The 20,782-nt window shown below is 37.8% G+C and overlaps 1 pseudogene; it reads right to left on the bottom strand.

The window, feature by feature from the left end:
* LOC104986818 overlaps positions 1-10,770 on the bottom strand; it is a 101,294-nt pseudogene extending 90,524 nt beyond the window's left edge.
* Positions 10,771-20,782: the final 10,012 nt, after the last annotated feature.

Genomic DNA, 20,782 nt, shown 5'->3' on the forward strand with positions numbered 1-20,782 from the left:
ACTCCAGTGTTCTTGCCTGGAGAATCCCAGGGACGGGGGAGCCTGGTGGGCTGCAGTCCAAGTGGTTGGTGAGAGTCGGACATGACCGAGTGACTTCCTACTTTCACTTTCCACTTTCATGCATTTGAGAAGGAAATGGCAACCCACTCCAGCGTTCTTGCCTGGAGAATCCCAGGGACGGGGGAGCCTGGTGGGCTACCGTCTATGGGGTCGCACAGAGTCGGACACGACTAAAGCGACTTAGCAGTGGCAGTAGCAGTTTATCGTGTGGATTTAATCTGGAGCTTGTAGAGCTGGTGGGAATGTTTTGAGTCTTCTTCCTTAGCCACACTGCCCCTGGGTTTCAATTGTGGTTTTATTTCCACCTCTGCATGTGGGTCGTCCACTGTGTTTTTTTTCCTGGGGCTGCCCTGGAGGACTTGGGTTTTCCCATGTGAGGGCCAGGTGTGGAGGTGATGCAGCTTCTAGGGTTGTACAGGTTCTGGCAGCACCAGGTACTCAAGGGAGTTGGCAGCTAGGGCAGCAGGAACTATAGTGTTCTGGAAGGGTATGACAACCAGCCTTGGCCAGTATGCTCCAGTATTCTTGCCTGGAGAACCCCCTTCCCTGTCAGAGAAGCCTGACAGGCCACAGTGTCACAAAGAGTTGGACACTACCAAAGTGACCCTGTGTGCATAGACACAAGACATTTTTTGCCTATGGCAGCTCTGCCCCTAGTGAGAGTTGAGCATGCAGGTGGCACAGCTGCTTGGCTTGCAGGGACTCTAGTGGTGCCAAGTGTTCAGGAACATGGACTGCCTCTGCTGAAGGAGTTATGGCCCTATCAGAGTCTTTTATCAAGCTTCTTGTAGCTGGTGATCAGAAGGCCTCTTTGCCAGTCTTCCTCTGTAGCTCCATCTGTTCAGGCACTGAGAGGGTTCCCTTGCTTGGGGTCCTTCTCTGTTGTTCAGCAATAAGGCACATAGAGGGGTCCCCCTGGCTGGGGTCCTACTCTGTAGATCAATGTGCCAGGCCCTTAAAGGGGTACCCTGGCTGGGGTCCTACTCTGTAGTTTAGTGCATCAGTCACTTAAAGGAGCATCCTGGGTGGGGTCCTATTCTGTAGTTCAGTTCGTCAGGCACTTGGTGGGCCAGCCTCTCTATTATTCAGCTGCCAATGATGGCATATGGGGGGAGAGAGGCTATGGTAATGGCTCTACCCGCTATGCACGACTCAGCATTATCGCCTTGCTTCCATGGCTGCCCAGCTTTCCTCCACAGGCATTTCCCACCACAATCTCCTCCCTCACATCCCCTCGATCAGTCTCTCCACAGTCAACAGCATAGCTCGCCCTGGGATTGCTCTACAATCCCTCAACTCCAGCTCCCAGCCACTGCACCTTCCAGGGGACAGGCATTCCTGTCCGGGATATGTATAGCTGCAGCAAGGACTGTCTGATTCTCATTCCATTTAGGGTGCCACAGATCAGCTCTTTCACTCTCAACCTTAAATGTTTTTCCTCTGACTCAGACAATTGCCCTGATGTGGGGATCAGACCCCTTCTTCAGTTCCCCACCCGCTGAGGGCAGGTCCAGTTCTACTAACACTCCAGTTTTTCCCCCTAGTATCTTCATCCTACTGAGTTTTGCGTGGGTCTATATATTCTTTTCCACTAGTCAGGTACACCTGTCTATTCTCAGCTGGTGTTCTGCACACACTTCTGTGTCTGATGTATTCCTGATGTATCTGTGGAAAGAGATGTACTCCATGTCCACTTACTCCTTTGCCATCTAAGAAGTTTCTTAAGTATAAAATTCCCTCTGCCCATTTGAGCCATTATCCCCTCCCATCTAGTGGGAACTGTACATCTGTATTATGCATTATGCAGATCCCCATGGATACACAGGAATGTCTACTTAAAGAAAAAAGTCAAAAGAAAGAAAGAGAGAAATGGAAAGGCAATTTCCTCTTGGCACCAACAAGGTAACTCCTTAGTAGATAGCATTCATTTCTCAATCTTATAAGGAGTCAAAATGATTTGCTACTCACCCTGTTGGTCTATGTAAACTGTCAGTATGTTACTTTGATGTATAACCTGTCTACCGAAGGCAAATGCACAACCTAAAAGTTGTGTGTTCAGTTTTACTTGAGGATGTCTCTGAGGACTACATCCCAGGAGACAACCTCTCTGATGGCTCTGAGGAATGGCTCCGAAGACCAACTCCTCTCAGGAGATGCCAGGATATATAGCAGTATTTTTGCTGGGGGAAAAACAAAGCAGAAGTACATGTAGCAGATCATCAAAAGATTACTGCTAACCACACAAAAAACAGATATCTCAGGTTAATTATTTCATCATTTTTCTATATATATGGGAAGATGCAAGGATCTGGGTTCCTTGAAGTTCTTCCTTAGATATGCATCCTAACAGTATTCAAATTAGAGAATGCTTTCTGCTTATCTCTATCTTGATTTCCCTGTCAGTAGACAACTACTGTTGTTGATGGCTTGATCCTTATAGAATTAGGATGCTGGGCAACATTCTTTGTTTCTGGAATGGTAGGTGACATTCCTTGTCCACAAACCCTTTGTCTTAAAAACTAATATAATTGTGCTTTGACCTCTAACAGGCAGAACAGTCCTCAGAACTTTCTGAAAGACTATCTCTAAGGGTTATAATCCTTAGGCTGGCTGGAATAAAAGTTTCCATTTTTCTCCTAGATTGACTATTTTTTTAAATTAATTAATTAATTTTAATTGGAGGCTAATTACTTTACAGTATTGTAGTGGTTTTTGCCATACACTGACATGAATCAGCCATGGGTGTACATGTGTCCCCCACCCCAAACTCCCCTCCCACCTCCCTGCCCATTCCATCCCAATGGTTGTCCCATTGCACCGGTTTTGAGTGCCCTGTTTCATGCATCAAACTTGGACTGGCCATCTATTTCACATATGGTGTTCATTATTTTCTTTGTTGACAGGTCTATAATTAGAAAATGACACATATGAAAATGGGTATGGGTTTTTCATATGTGGGTTTCATATTTGGGTTCCTGGATCAAGTCCAGTGTAGGGGAGATAGAGGCTTTCTCCACACCAATAGCAAACAACTGTTCAAATAGCAGCTGGATATCCTCCAATTCAACTCAATTCTGAAACTATATACCTGGGGATAGCATCATATCCATCCCCATTGCCTTACCTGTAATTTTGACCAATGTGCTATATAAATCAGAGGCTCATTGGGTTTGATTGACTTGCTAGCATAGCTCACATACCTCACAGAAACATTCTACTTCCTAGAGTATGGATTTATTATAAAGGGTATGGCTCAGGAACAGCCAAATGAAAGCAATATAGGGCAAAGCATGGGGAAAGGATGCAGACCTTCCATGCCCTCTCCAGGCATGCCACCCCCTCTGAACATCCATGTGTTGTTCACACACCCAGAAGCTTTGAACTCTATCCTTTTAGGTTTTTATGAAGGATTCCTTACATAGGTATGGTTGATTTAATCCTTGATCATTGGTGACTGATTCAAACCCTAGCCTCTCTCTCCTTTCTGGAGGTTGGAGGAGTGGGACTGAAAATTTCAACCCTCCAGTCCCTTGCTTGGCTCCATCAGCAAAAAATCCCCATCCTTAGGTGAGGTCCAAAAGTCACCTCATTGAAGTACCAAAGACACCTTTTTGACTCTCACCACTTAGGAAATTCTAAAGGGTTTTAGGAGCTCTGTGCAAAAATGGGGATATATATTTTTATTATAAATCACAAACCACATATTTATAGCCAGATCATTTAGAGAGAACAGCTTAGTTTCATTCCAAAAAAGTGGTGTCAAACACTCTGAAAAAGGTTATTAGTAAGGCTATGGCAGAATATTTCTATGTCGTCACTTGCAGATCTTAAAAGAATAAAACTATTAAAAGCATGAGAACTGGGAGTCTTGGAAGACAATGAAGAAGTAGAAGTGTTACTTGAATACAGATATTTTTTAAGACACAAAGTCCTAAGAGTTTGGGCTCTAAATAGTTGCTCCAATTTGAGAATGGTGAAGTGGACAAAATATAACTATTTGCAGGTGTAGAAATATATAGTTACATAATAATATTTGTATATTATTATATATTATATAATATATTATATGTTATTATATATATTATAAATAAAGACATATTTGAGACCAAATTCAAATTTCTAACTAATACTGTAATTCCCCTATATACAAACCGTCAAGTTGCAAATTTTCAAAGATGTGAATGTGCATTCCATCAACATCAGACTTGAGTGACATTTCAGCTTGCCCTTCATCTCTTATTGCTGATGACCTGTCAGATCTACCATTGCCTACATCCTCTCCCTCCTCCAGTCGGTAACTCTTCTTGCCTGTTCACTCAATGCCATCCGTTATACTGTATGCCGGCTATTGTACTGTATTACTGTACTTTTCAAGGTACTGTACTGAAAGATTAACATTTTTTCTTTATTATTTTTGTTTTTATGCATTATTTGTGTGAAAAGTATTACAAACCTATTACACCATAGTACTATATAGCCAATTGTGATAGTTGGGTACCTAAGCTAACTTTTTTGTACTTAAAAACAACCTGGACTTACAAATTTGCTCTTGGAACAGAATTTGTCTGTATGTATGGAACTTACTGTACAGGTTTTGCATTGCGAGTCTTTATAACATTTGGACATCTGGCTAGCTATGATGAAGGAACTCACCTCCATCACTGCATGGGACAACTTATTTTATTTGGGGGAAATTTGGTGATGAATAAATTAATTTTATAGTCTGGAAGAATATACATGAGACCCACAATATTGGTTATCTTTGGCAAGGGGTAAGGGCAAAAACTGAGTATGTTATATAAAAGAAACTTTTGTTTGCCTATAATGTTTAATCTTTTAAATCTACTGGTTTTATGTGTTAATGACCTAAAGTAAAGTGTTTCTTTGATTAAAATTATTTTCCAATTGTTTCCATTTATTTTCCATTTGTATCTTAAAAAAACACAAAATAAGTAATATCTATCTAAAAATGATAGCTTTTAAAACAGATGAAAACAGTTATATCACCCCTTGGTAATATTTCCGGGAGAAATTTTTCTTTTTCATCTAGCTATTCTTCACATTCACTGAAACAGATTTTCGTTGAACAAGAATGAGACATTGTTTGGGTGAGATGGGCATAGAAACAAAAAGTTGTAATAAATATTCAAAACCTGTTACAGAAATCTGTCAAAAGGTCAAGTCAAAGGCCTAGGCAATCACCTGCCTGGGAGAATTAAGAAAGGCTTCATCAAGAAGGTGATCTTTGTAAAGTTGGCAAAGTGAGACAAGAGCTGTGGAAATAGCAGAGAAATATTACAGATTCAAAAGACGGTTCTAAGAGTTGACAGAATTTTGTTTCTTAAACAAGACTAAAAAGAAGGGAAAGTTTTTAGTGGTGAATGATACCAAGATAAATATCTTATGTGGAGCATCTTGGATAGACATTTTTAATTAATTTCACTTTGAGAAGAAACATTTGCATGATACAAATCCAAAAGTTTTAAGAAGGAGCACAGTAAAAGTCTCCCTTGGTTCTCATTCCCATAGAGAAAAAGATGTTTTTACATTTACTATTAAAAGCTTTATTGAAGTTAATGGATAAAGAAAAAAATAAATTACAGTTGGACAAATTTAACATATATAGGCACCTTTACAATCATCACCACAGACAAGATAAACATAAAACCAGCCCCTAAATTGTCCTTGGACTGCTTTATGTTCTCTGCCTGTTCACCTTCCCTGAATACCCCCAGCCTCTAGGAATATCTGCTTTCTGCAACTATGGATTGGCATTCATTTTAAATAATTTTGTATAAATGAGATCATAGCCATGTATTCTTTTTTATCTGGTTTCTTTCACTCAGCGTGTTAGCTTTAAGACTTATCCATATTGTTGTATGCATTCATTCTTCATGCTTTCCTACTGCTGAAAGGCATTTTGTTGTGTGAATATGTCACAATTTCTTTATCTGCTAATCTTTTTATAGGCATTGGGTTGTTTAAAAGTTTGGATGTTATAGATTCTATAAACATCCCTGAACACGTTTTCACGTGGACATTTGCCTTCATTTCACCGTTGGCACAGTGGTAAAGAATCCGCCTGCCAATGCAGGGCATGCAGAAGAATAGATGCAGTTTCCATCCCTGGGTCAGCAAGATCCCCTCGAGGAGGAAATGGAAACCCACTCCAGAATTCTTGCCTGGGGAATCCCATGGACAGAGGAGCCTGATGGGCTGTAGTCCATAGGATTACAAAGAGTTGGACACAGGTGGGCGACTGAGTGTGCATACATGCTCATGAGTGAACATTTAGCAGTAGAATGATTGACTCTGATGGTAGATGTATGTATAATTTTTAAAGTGTCAAACTATTTTTCAAACTGATCGTACATCCCTGTGAGCTTTGTACAGAGTTTCAATTGTCTCACTTTTTTTTTTTTTTTGCCAACAGCTGATATATCCAATCTTTCAAGTTTTAGCTGGTTTAATAGGTATTCAGTAAGATCTCATTACAGTTTGAATTTGCATTTTCCTGGGTGATGATCAATATTGAATAACTCTCCATTTACTTGTGTGCCAGCTATATATCTTCCTTAGTGAAGTTTTTTGTTATGTCTTATGCCCATTTGCTGTTGAGTTGTGTATACTTATTATTAAGTTTTTGTATGTGCGTGTCTGTGTGTTTTAATTTAATTTTTATTTTTGTCTACATTGAATCTTTGGTACAAGGGGGTTCTTTGTTGCTGTGCACAGACTTTCTCTAGTTGTGTTACTCTGTAGCTGTGGAACACAGTCTGTAGGGTGTGTGGACTTCAATAGTTGTGGCAAGGAGGCTCAGTAGTTGTGGTGCGTGTCTTAGTTTTCCCACAGCATGTGGAATCTTAATTCTCAGACCAGGAATCTAATCTGAATCCCATGCACTGGCAGATGGATTCTCAACCACAGATCCACCAGGGAAGCCCTTTATTATTGAGTATTGAGAGTCTTCCTTCCATTTAAAAATAGTCTGGATATAAATACCTGATCAAATATATAATTCTAAAATATTTCCTTCAAACTTGGGGCTGTTTTTTAATTCTTTGCCTTTTGAAGAGCAGATATTCTCAGCTTTGATGAAGTGTTATTTAACAATTTTAATTAGATCTTGCTTTTGGTGTCTTATATAGCATTGCCTGGGGCTTCCTTGGTGACTCAGTGGTGAAGAGTCTGCCCACAGTGCAGGCTGCACAGGACACATGTGTTCTATCCTTGGGTCAGGAGGATCCCCTGGAGGAGGGCGTGGCGACCCACTCCAGTATTCTTGCCTGAAGAATCCAATGGACAGAGGAGCCTGGAAGGCTGTAGTCCACAGGGTTACAAAAAGTTGGACACAACTGAGGTGACTGAGCACACACACATACATATCATTGTCTAACTAAAGATTTTCTCCTATTTTCTTTTAGAAGTTTTATAGTTTTTATTCTTGAATTTAGGTTTACTCTATACCATAAAATAATTGTTGTAAATCATGCAGAGAATGGATTGAAATTCACTTTTTATTTTTAAGATGGACTCCCAAATAAGTACAGCAATATTTACAGAAAAGACTATTCTTTCTCTACAGAACAACCTTTGCAACTTTGTTGAAAAACAACTGACCTCATTTGTATGGAAGTATTTCTGGACTCTCCATTCTGTTTCTGGATTCATTTGCTTCTCTTGATGCATTGTCTTATTCACTTAAACTTTATATAAGACTATATATATATTTATATATATATATATAATACTGCACTGTCTTATTCACTTAAACTTTAAAATAACTCTTGAAATCAGATAATATCTGATAATATCTTCCAATGTTTTCCTTGTCAAATTTGTTTTGCCTATTGTAGATCCTTTGCATTTCTAAAGCATGTTGTGATTAAGTCTCCAACTTTTTACCAAACAAACAAACAAACAAACGTCTGCTAGAATTCTGACTGGAATGGCATTGGAGCTATAGATCCATTTGAGGAAAATGACAACTTAAAATCACTAAATTTCCCAAAAGATGAATGCATTGTCTCTCTTCTCTCTCCATTTATTTGCATGTCCTTCAGTTTCTTTCTGTGATATTTTGTAGTTTTCAGTGTATAGGTCTTGCTTGTCTATTGTCAGGTTTATCACTAGGCATTGCATATTATTTTAATGTTTTATTTCTTATAGTTATTAGTGAATGGGTTAGTCTGTATTATCTTGTTCTCTGTGACCAGTAGAAGTTCTATGGTCACTTATTTTTCCTCATCTTACTTAACCTCTTGGCAATATCTTACTTAGCTGATCACTTCTTAATTAAAAAAAAATTATTTATTTGGCTTCACAGAAGTCTTAGTTGTGGCACACAGGATCTTTAGTTGCAACATGTGGGATGTAGTTCCCTGACCAGGGAATGAACCTGGTTTTCCTGCATTGGGAATGCAGAGTTTTAGCTCAAGGAAGTCCCAGTTCTTCATTGTTGAAATCATCTCTTGTCTCTATAGCACCATATTCTCCTGACTTTTCTTCTTATTCCTCCTTCTCAAACTGCTTTATCTCTTTATTTGACCTCAAAATATTAAAATGTCTCAGGTTTAGCTCTATTTCTTCCATTTTTCTATTCTACAGTTTCTCATTTTGTAATCTTCATTAGCATTAAATCCCATCTATTTGCTGACATCATGATTTTTCCAGTATTCATGTATGGATGTGAGAGTTGGACCATAAAGAAGGCTGAGCACTGAAGGGTTGATACTTTCAAGCTGCAGTGTTGGAGAAAACTCTTGAGAGTCCCTTCAACAGCAAGGAGATAAAACCAGTCAATCCTGAAGGAAATCAACCCTGAATGTTCACTGGAAAGTATTTTTGTTGAAGCTCCAATATTTTGGTCACCTGTTGTGAGAGCCAACTCATTGGAAAAGACCTTGATGCTGGGAAAGATTAAGGAGGAGAAGGGGACGATAGAGGACGAGATGGCTGGATGGCATCACTGACTCAATGGAGATGAGTTTGAGCAAGCTTTGGGAGTTGGTGATGGACAGGGAAGCTTGGTGTGCTGCAGTCCATCAGGTTACAAAGAGTCAGACATGACTGAGCAGCTGAACCGAATTATGAAACCAGAATTTTCATAGTGGACTGTGTATGACTTCTTAGATTATTTTTGTATATATTTGATCATTGCCTTGTTGATTTTGGTTCAAGGGGCTTTAGCTATTTTAGAATATCATTCTAACAAATCATTGAAGCTTTAGATATATAACTTATATTAAAATTAATGTGTGACTTGAAGACCATTTTTCTCATCCAATCAGTGATTAAATAGTGCCAAACAGAGGCAGAAAACTGTAGTGCTATGGTAGAAGTTTTATCCAGGCTCATCAATAGCCATTAATCAACACTTAAATAATCCTCTTAAGAGTACTACTGCTCAAAATAATATTTATTACTTTATTTTCAAGAGTTTTATATGATATTTTTCTTTGCTTGTGAAAGAGTAGTCTTAAAATTTTTTCTGCACTGGAAAATAATTTTATTGAGATACTGCCAGTTGTACAATCTGTTCTGACATTGGGCCCCCTCTTCCTTTGTAATTCTGTCCTTCTTGAGTGGTCCCATGAATGTTTTCTTGTCCTCCACAACCTGGAAGCTGTGAAGGCCAAATTTGGAAGTGGGATCAATAGACTTGAAGTCATCTTCTCTAGGGCCCACCATTTGGTCTGCATCAGCAAAGACTTGCAGATGAGTACTTGCTTTTTGGTTCCTATCATGCAGCCTTTGAGCATAACAAAGTCATTGGTCACTTCACCACGGTGGACAAAGCCACCCAGGGGGTTCTTGTCAAACAGATCATAATCAGTAGAGGTTGTTCTTGATCAGTATGCCCTCCTTTATGAAGTATCCTTGTTTCATATTGTAGATCTTCTTGTTGATCGTGGTGTGGTGATGGTAGCGTTTCTGCCCAGCCAGAGCTATAGAGACGGTTACCCAGGCAAGATAATACAACTCAAAGAAGGTAACCTTGTACAGTCTTTGGTGGGTCTTACAGGGTAGCTTATTGGTGTGCCAACAGCTGGTCACCTCTTGTAGCCTTTGCCTTTGGTCACCCCAATGACATCAATCATCTGATACTGCCAAACATTTGATTCTCATGGGCATAGCTCGGCTTTCGGCCATAGTGCCTCTGTTAACCTGGATGTCCCTGAGGTAGGCCTTCTGGGATGGAGGAAGCAGGCACATCTTGGTGTGGGCGATGATATGCATGACCTGGCAGTATTTCTTCATGTTGCTGAAGTCTTTCTCCAGCTGCTTCTTGCCATCTGCATCCTGCCTTTTCTTGTACTATTTGGTGAAGGCCTTCTTAGGTTTATGCCAGGTCCTACAAAAGGGCCCTTTGCACTCATTGCTAATGTGCTCAATAAAGACTTTCTCAAAGGTCCAGAGGCCTCTAGGTGTTTCCACTGTGCACAATGCCCACAGTCCCAATGGGCAGCATCTCCACTATGGGCCCAGCCTCCACAACTTCCTTCTTGTTCACCTTGGACTCTGGCATATCGATCTGCCTCATGATGTGGGTCCTGCCAGCCTGTAGCTGAGGAGGGCTGTGAGGTTCACAGGCTTGGAAGAGTCATCCTTGGGGAAGCTCTTCACCTTCCTGTGGTGCCAGCTGCTGCACTTCCATGGCAGGTAGCCCAGGGACTCATGCCTGGGAGTGGAGAACTTCCTGTGAGGCATCCTGCCATCAGATGCTGCCAGTAGAGCAACTTTATGTTACTTTGGATTGGTTTCCTCCCAGGGAACTCATATTGATACTCAATAATCTTCACTTTTCATCCAATATGGTCATTGTCCATTACTTTAACAATCAGTTCTCAAACTTATTAAAAATATCACACAAGTTTCCAGAATCTACCATTTTGGAAATGGAACTGTGAATCTGTCTTTGGTCATGCCATCATTCACATTTCCTGTGTTGTTCCAAGAATAATGATAGTGGGCATGAAATAATGTCTTTAAATTCATTATTCTGAGAAGCAATTTGTCAAGAACGGAATGCATGGATTCATTCAAAGCAGATGGATAATTTCTTATGAGTTTTCAACTTACTTGAGCTAAAATCCCTTCTTTCTGATGTTTACTCTTTTCATTCCTGTTTAAAAAGAAAAAAAAAAAAGCCAGGCTGTAGCAGGTCATAAATCTTCAAAGTGAGAGTACTGGCATGGATGCTATACAGATCTTATTTTGAACTTTGCTTTAAATTAAATTTCAGGTTTCGTTGAAGGCAGAGAATTTTAAGAAATCAGATACATTAAAGATAAGCATATTTCATATGTGAATTACCTGCAACTTTAAACATCACAGGACAGTTATGAAAGATATTGAGAGCAGTGAAATAGGATAAGCTGTTTTGATTAGTTGGGAAATCAGAGAAGAGGCATTAAGAACATAGTTAAGGGATTAACATTGATTCATTGATCTGGGATACATTGACTAAATTGGCAAGAGTAATTAAAATGAATTATCTAAATACAATTTTTTTCAAATTAAAATTTTTCTCTGAACTTTAGAAAATATTCTCATAAACAAGGATTTATACAATTTATGAGAAATTTGTGTTGACAAAGAAATCAAATATATGTGAACAAATCAGTTAGCAGTGAACGTAACCCTCATCTCCTAACAAACAAAAGTCCACTGACTGTAGAACACACCAGATTTTCATTGACTAACACAAAAAGAGCAATTAAGAAAATGTTTTCTCTTAGATAATTAATTTTATACTTTTTATCCTTTTGACTATCCATTTGCTAAAAATATCCAATGTGCTGAAACATTTCCTTCAGTTATTTAGGCACTAACATTCATAATAATTACTTCTTTCTTCAGTTATGAGCGATATTCATTAATTAAGAATAGAATGTGCACTAAAATTGGACATGTATAAACATGAATTCTGCAAAAGTAGACTCAACCATGGTAATGGAAGCAAGATTTCCTAATAAAAAGTCCTAAAAAATATTTTTGTTTGTTAAAATTTACTATGGATTATATTTTGAGAAGTGTTTTTCCCTGCTTTTCCGTTCATGCACAAGAAATTTATGCAAAGTCTAAGAATTATTACACCATTTATTTCTAAAACTTGTCATGCTTATCTCTAAGTGAATTTGGGAAGGCTCAAGATTTACATAAATAAAACTGATAAACAAATTATAGACTATAAAAATGTGGAGAGAGGGAGGTCAATATGCTAAAACCTGTAGCTTAAGATTCAAATAAGTTTCTTGTCTCCTAGAAGTCTTATGGAATGTCTGTCCAACTCAGAGTTAGTTCTCATACAATGAAAAAATATCAAACTTTTAAAATACTTGCATGTCTAGTGCAATACTATGCTTATGTCAACCAAATAAGGTAACTATGTTAAGTATTTCCTGCTCAAATCCTTTTTGTAAAGATTCTGTTTAGGATAATTTACATTGATTGCATATACTAATTAAATTTATGAGATAATTGCTTAAAAAAAACTTTTGCCATGGTTGAAAGAGTCTTAATTTTCCTATCCTTATTATTAAGTTTTTCTGAGAATGCTTTCTCTCTACCTTCTGATCCTTGCATTGCCACTTAACCAAAAGTTTGACAAAGCTAAATCTCTTAAACAGAAAGAGGATAAGAAAAATATAACTCCATGAATTCAATATTGAGAATTCAATTTGGAACTTGGGAGAATAATTTGAGGAGGTCCTTGGAAAGAAAAACCTGTTAAAATTTGAAAAGAATAAAATAAATAAAAACAAACACGGTCCTGAATTTTAAAATTCTCTTTATAACAGAAATCCAGAGAATGACATACAAGCTAGACTAAAAGCTTCCCCTGTGACTGTCAGCATTTTCATGTCTTTGAGCTGCCATGTTGTGACAAATACTCATTATAGAATGAACAATAAATGCTATCAGTAGGGAAAGTTAAGAAAAATCAGAAAGCACAAGAAAGTTGCCTGGTTCTGCATGTAAATATTTTTTTCCTTATTTACAAATTGCTTCTATGTAAAAATTTTCAGTGTTGTTCATCTTGCAAGAAACCTCACAGAGCTTGTTCTGCATTTAAACTACAACTGTGACCAGCCTCTCTAAAGAGCCGCTGCCCTGAGCAATCACTAAAAAGTCACTTTCTTCTGGGAAGAAATGTTTTCACGTTCTGCTTTCCATTCTTTAATTTGAATTCGTTTGTTATAAACTAGACTACGTGTCAATAGGAAGACATTATGAGATTTTTAGGTGAGCAGGCATAGGATCTAGTTCAGAGTGCCTTTAAGATGCAGTGAAGTGAAAGTCACTTAGTCATGTCCAACTCTTTGCAACCTCATGGACTATACACTCCACGGAATTCTCCAGGCCAGAGTACTGGAGTCGGTAGCCTTTCCCTTCTCCAGAGGATCTTCCTAACCCAGGGATCAAACCCAGGTCTCTTGCACTGCAAGTGGACTGTTTACCAGCTGAGCCACAAGGGAAGCCCAAGAATACTGGAGTAGGTAACCTATCCCTTCTCCAGTGGATCTTCCTAACCCAGAAATCGAACCAGGGTCTTCTGCATTGCAGGCAGATTCTTTACCAGCTGAGCTATCACGGAAGATGCCTTCAAGATGCTGGGTATTATTAAGGTACTGAGGTGTGGTAGGCAGAATTCTAAAAATGATCTACAAGATTCCCTGAACAGTATCTGTCATATGGTAAATGGAATGAATGGATGGATAGAATTAACATTCTTGCTCTAATCTGGTGTTCTGATTTTCATTATTTGGCTTTCTATTATGATTATCTCTCTCTTCCAAGGCCATTAAGATGACCCTTTTGGATCAAGATACCACCTCAACTTCTGCCAAAATCATCTTTTCTCTGTTACTTTCTTCTTATTAGTATAAAATTCTCTGCAGCAAAACACAACTCAGCATTTCCTGTATCATCATCCCATACAGATACAGACCACTGCTTCCTCTCTCAATTCAATCGGTCTAGTAAAGAAAAGAAAATATGGAGAATCAAGCTGGGAAAATAGCAAGGGCAAAAGTCTATTGCCCCTAATGAAGCTCTGTAAGAAAGTACAGCTCAGGATGTGAGGACTGGAAGGTTAGACCATGAGAAATTGGCAATTTGTATAGATTTAAGGGATACAAGACCATAAACAGAAGAAAAAGGTTGTTAGCAAGAAGTGGATCATAAGTGGGAGAAAGTGCAGTTGACATTAAAATTAGTGGCAATGTGAGCATGTACAGAACCAGCAACGTAAGTAAGTAAAGTTCTATACAATGCACAAGGTCTGAATAGTGTTCATCTCAGCACCCTCTGCCTGCAGATTTCTGTACCCTAGTTCCTAACTGAAATATCTATGTAGTGCGTGTGTGCATGCTCAGTCATATCCAACTCTTTGTGACTTTGTGGGCTGGTTCCCCACAGGGCTCCTCTGTCCATGGGATTCTCTAGGCATGAATACTGGAATGAGTTGCCATTTCCTCCTGCAGGGGATCTTTCCAGCTCAGGGACTGAACCAGCTTCTCCTGTGTCCCTTGCATTGGCAGGTGGATTCTTTTACCACTGAGCCACCCGGAAAGCCCATGTCTATGTAGAAGGCACTTTATAAAATGTAATGTTTCTATTTCCAGGTAAAACTTAAAGTCTTTATTGGAGTAAATTAACTTCAATTTAACTTTGTATGGATTTTATTTTTCTTAAAGACAATAAAAATAGCACAACCATACCTCTTCTTAGAAGAATATATTGCTCATATGTACTAGAAGATCCTAAGGGTTTTGTCTTAAATAATTATTTTTTCACTTAGGGAAGTTTTAAGTAAGGTAAAACTCCATATGGGAGATTTATTAATACTGATAAAACAATAACTTCTTTAAGACAACTTTCAATTTCTTCAAGCTCCACTGAAAAGTCTGTGAAGAAATATTACTGTAATACCTGAAATAGCTCTCATCTCTCCATCTTAGGACAACTTTTCTAATGCTCTCAAATGTGGTGTGGAAAAAATTACGTAGAATGCCCTTTTATTTTCACATCCTTCTTTCTTTTTGGATAAAAAATGAAATCTACTGATTTCATAAACCGTTCTATTAAATTTGAATTTTTATTTTGCCTTTATTTAGTTCTTATATCATTGCTTGGTACTATATTAATTAATATTTATTACAGAGTATGCCTTAAAAGTAAAGTATGTACTTGATAATGTAAGTGAAGTTATCATAGGCTTATTTTGTGCCATCTATAGAATTGCATGCTACAAGAAAATAGAGCTTTTGATTTCATATTTAAAGTTATCTAGATTTAGCTACCCTCTCTGAGCCCTTATATTCACATTTGCTTGAAGTTTAAGTAATACATGAGCTTTAAAAAGTCAAGATGTTAAGTTCCCAGCTTAATTATGTCACTTTGACCAATTAATTTAATCTTCAAGGAATTCAATTTTTCATCTGCAAATTGGGGATTATAATAATGCTATCCTTAGAGGAATTTTTGTGAGGTTTAATGAGCTATTGCATGCTGAAGGTGTGACACATGTATAGCTTTTATTAAGGTTGATATAACTCCCCACTATAAAGTGGGGAATTCTAGTAACTGTCTTAAGTTGTTATGAGACAGTATGGTAGAATATCTAAACAAGTAATGGATAATATTAGCATTTGAATGCTTCTTTTTAAAATGATCCTTCTCTCCTAATCCCCAATGCATGCAAATACATACCTGTTTTTAAACAACACCACAAAATGGATCCAGAAATGCATTTTACCTCCTTAGTATAATTCTGCTATGGAATGGTAAGGAGTGATAAAAGGCCTTTTAAAATGAACAACACAAAGAAACAGAGGGAAACAATAGAATGGGAATGACTGGAGATCTTTTCAAGAGAATTGGAGATATCAAGGGAACATTTCATGGAAGGATGGCCATGATAAAGGACAGAAATAGTAAGAACTTAACAGAAGCAGAAGAAATTAAGAAGAAGTGGCAAGAATACACAGAAGAACTATACACAAAAGGGCTAATGACTCACATAACCATGGAGGTATAGTCAGTCACCTAGAGCTGGACATCTTGGAGTGTGAAGTCAAGTGAGTTTTAGGAAGCATTATTATGTACAAAGCTATTGGAGGTGATTGCATTTCAGCTAAGCTATTTAAAATCCCGAAAGATGATGCTGTTAAAGTGCTACATACAATATGACAGCAAATTTGTAAAACTCAGCAGTGGTCATAGGACTGGGAAAGTTTGGTTTTTCATTCCAATTCCAAAGAAGGGCAGTGCCAAAGAATGTTCAAACTACTGTACAATTGCACTCATTTCACATGCTAACAAGGTAATACTCAAATCCTCCAAGCTAGCCTTCAGCAGTACATTAACAGAGAACTTTCAGATGAACAAATTGGATTAAGAAAGGCAGAGGAACCAGAGATCAAGTGGCCAAAAATTGTTGGATCATGGAGAAAGCAAGAGAGTTCCAGAAAAACATCTTCTGTTTCATTGACTACACTAAAGCCTTAACAAACTGTGGGATGTTCTCAAAGACATGGGAATATCAGACCACCTTACCTGCTCCCCAAGAAACCTGTATGCAGATCAAGAAGCAATAATGAACAGTATGTTAAGACTGTATATTTTCACCCCATTTATTTAACTCATTTGCAGAGTGCATCAAGTGAAATGCTGGGCTAGATGAATCACAAGCTGGAATAAAGATAGCCAGGAGAAATATCAACAACCTCAGATATGCAGATGATACCACTCTAATGGCAGAAAGAGAAGAGGAACTTAAGAGCCTCTTGATGATGATAAAAGAGGAGAGTTTCAAGTTGGCTTGAAACTCAACATTCAAAAAACTAAGATTATGGTATCTGGTCCCATTATCTTATGGCAAATAGAAGGGGGAAAAGTGGAAGCAGTGCCAGATTTTATTTTCTTAGGCTCCAAATCACTCTGGATAGTAACTGCAGCCACAAAATTAAAAGATAGTTGTTCCTCGGAAGGAAAGCTATGACAAATCTAGAGAGTATATTAAAAAGCAGAGACAGTTCAGCTCAGTTGCTCAGTCATGTCTGACTCTTTGTGATCTCATAGACCATAGCACGCCAGGCTTCTCTATCCATCACCAAATCCCGTAGCTTGCTCAAACTCATGTCCATTGAATCAGTGATGCCATCCAACCATCTCATCCTCTGTTACCTCTTTTCCTCCTGCCTTCAATCTTTCCCAATCAGGGTCTTTTCCAATGAGTAAGTTCTTCACATCAGGTAGCCATAATATTGGAGTTTCAGTTTCAGCATCAGTCCTTCCAATGAATATTCAGGGCTGATTTCCTTTGGGATGGACTGGTTTGATCTCCTTTCAGTCCAAGGGACTCTCAAGAGTCTTCTCCAATACCACAGTTCAAAAACATCAATTCTTCAGTGCTCAGCTTATTTCTTCTTCAAAAGCATCAATTCTTCAGTGCTCAGCAAGAATCCCTTAGAAGAAATGAAGTAGCCCTGATAGTCAACAAGAGTCCAAAATGCAGTAGTTGGGTGCAATCTCAAAAATGACAGAATGATCTCTGTTCATTTCCAAGGCAAACCATTCAATATTACAGTAATCCAAGTCTATGCCCCAATCAGTAATGCTGAAGAAGCTGAAGTTGAACTGTTCTATGAAGACCTACAAGACCTTCTAAAACTAACACGCCTCCCCCCCGCCCCCCCAAGATGTTCTTTTATTATAGGGGACTGGAATAAGAAGTAGGAAGTCAAGGGATACCTGGAGTAACAGGCGAATTTGGCCTTGGAGTACAGAATGATGCAGGGCAATTGCTTAACAGAGTTTTGCCAAGAGAATGCACTGGTCATAGCAAACACCCTCTTCCAACAACACAGAAGATTCTACACATGGACATTACCAGATGGTCAATACTGAAATCAGATTGATTATATTCTTTGCAGCAAAAATGGAGAAGCTCTATATAGTCAGCAAAAACAAGAGTAGGAGCTGACTGTGGCTCAGATCATGAACTCCTTATTGCAAAAAGAGAGATGTCACTTTGCTGAGAAAGGTTCACACAGTCAAAGCTATGTTCTTCTTGTTTTTTATCCAGTAGTCTTGCATGGATGTGAGAGTTAGACCATAAACAAGGCTGATGGCTGAAGAATTGATGTTTTCAAATTGTGGTGCTGGTGAAGACCCTTGAGAGTTGCTTGGACTACAAGGAGATCAAACCAGGGAATCAACCCCAAATATTCATTGGAAGGACTGATGCTGAAGCTGAAGCTCCAATACTTTGGCCATATGATGCAAAGAGCAGATTCATTTGAAAAGACTCTAATGCTGGAAATATTGAGGGCAAAAGGAGAAGAAGGTAGCAGAGAATGAGATGGTTAGGTATCATCACCAACTCAATGGGCATGAATTTGAGCAGACTCTGTGAGACAGTGAAGGACAGGGAAGACTGATGTGCTACAGTCCATGGAGTCTCAAAGAACTGGACATGACTTAGTGACTGAACAGTAACAACACAAGAATAAAATGGAATAGCACATGGACATAGCAGTAGCCTTCTTTGCTTTGTCCTCAACATAAAAACGTAAATCTGTTACTTTTAGTGCATTCTTGATGAAAACTATGGCAGGAAGTTCCACTTCTATAGTCATTTCCCATTATTTTGTTTTCTTTTAACTCACACAAAATAGTATTACTTATGGCATAGGATTTTGTCCGATAGTTGCATAGTTGCACTCACATCCAACTTTATGATTTCCACCCTAGATCTCCTAAAGTGGTGCCGGTAATTCATTCAGAAGGAAGGGGCTATAAGCAGTTCACCCCTGGGAACTTATTCCCCTAGTGGCAGAAAAGTCCTCATGTAGTTTCATCAATGGAGGCTTTCGGGAGACATATGATCAGGCTGCTTATTGCCCTAGGAGCTGAAAATTCACTTTTGGAGATGTGACCCCAACCACTACCTTCTGATTAGTTTAAAGGAATTGCATCATTTTTCCTGAAGCTAATGAAAGGGGAAGACACAGAACCTATATTTTGTGCACCCATCTTTATAGTGTGTGGCAAGGGAAACAAATAGCATATCTGTAGTTTAAATGCTTACTATTATGATTCAAGTACAGTACTCTATAAACATTTATCATTTAAAAATCAATTGAAAATGAATATTATCATGTCTCTCCTAAAACTTTAAAGCCAATTAAAATTGTTATGTTCAAACAATGCCTGGAAATACAAAATTCAACTATTCTTTTAACAAAAGATGTAAAAGTAGGGTTTATAAAACCTGCTAATTGGTCTTAAAACTGCTGCTTAGAAAAGCATTACAAATGTCCTCTTAGGAATATATCAGATCATCAGGAAGAGCCTACGGTCAAACAACTCCCACAATCTGAAATTTAATGACTTTACCAAGGTATGCCCTACTTGTTACACACACATGCATATATAATTAAGTAACATGTGTGAAATAATAGGCCATGAGATCGTAATCATTTATGTACCACTTACTTTCTCTAAATGTCAGCAGAGCTCTGGCTAATAGTCTTGGATCAACTGATAATTGTAACAGAAGGAGAATGTTGTTAATTAAATAGGCACCATGGCATAATCATTAATAATTGGTTAACTTTGTGGGTTTTAAGTGTCAGACAAATCAGCAATTGGGATCCCCATTAACAATTGTGGCATCTTCTATAAATTACTATCTCTGAACTTTAAATTTCTTCACTTATAAACTGAGAATAATACCTCTGTGTGGTGTTATTATAAAGTTTAAATAATATTACACAGTAAAAACTTGATAGGTGTTCATTGTTATTTTTATTAATTATAATAGAATTTGCCACCATTCAAATTCTGTTCCACTAAAATTACATTAAGTAACTAAACCATTGTAAAGGGTTGTTTACAAAGGTAAAATAATTTGGACACCCTGATTTCAAGTAATATTGAAAATTTGAATTTATCAGTAGAAAAGGGAAATGTATATTTAATAAAAGAGATTAGAACCTGACTTACAAGTATCAGTATGGATATGTATTGGGAATATATTTTATTTTTATGAAGGAAAACATTTCTTAACTCTGTACACTGGAAAGTTTTAGAGTCAATTGTCAACTCAGTAGAAATGAGTAACCTAAGTAAACATTCTGTGCTCTCTAAATATTATTTCCCACTATAAAGGAACTAAACCTCATTAGAAGCTTGGCACACAAAATGTACAAGAAATGCATGGATTAATTTGTAATGATCAGAATGCACACAGACTATCATAGACTTTATGATTGTATTAAAAAGATTCAAGAGAACAACAGAAGCTTCTATTAGCCAAGAATGGGACAAATTGAGCATTAGTAAGCATAGTAAACCTAAAGAATAAAAGATACCAAATTATATAAAACCCATGGGATCATGATAATATTAAAAAGAGAAGCGATACTGTTTAATAGTGATTTCACTTATTTTAAAATTGCCAAGTAAAGTTCAAGCACTTTCCTGACTTTTTATATATACTCTTCCATTGGAAATCAAATAGTAGATGATAATTTTCTCTTTATAGAAGTATTCTAGCTAATAAAGGAAAAAGAAAGGATGGTGCTAGAATATCACCATTTCTCAGCTCTAAAGGATGAATGGATTGAGACTTCTATTAGTAATGGCTGCCACTATCACAAAAAAGAGAAACAACTATATATATATATATACATATATATACATCTTCTGA

The sequence above is a fragment of the Bison bison genome, unplaced genomic scaffold (assembly GCF_000754665.1).
Source record: "Bison bison bison isolate TAMUID 2011002044 unplaced genomic scaffold, Bison_UMD1.0 scf7180017864075, whole genome shotgun sequence".
Taxonomy (NCBI): Eukaryota; Metazoa; Chordata; class Mammalia; order Artiodactyla; family Bovidae; genus Bison; species Bison bison.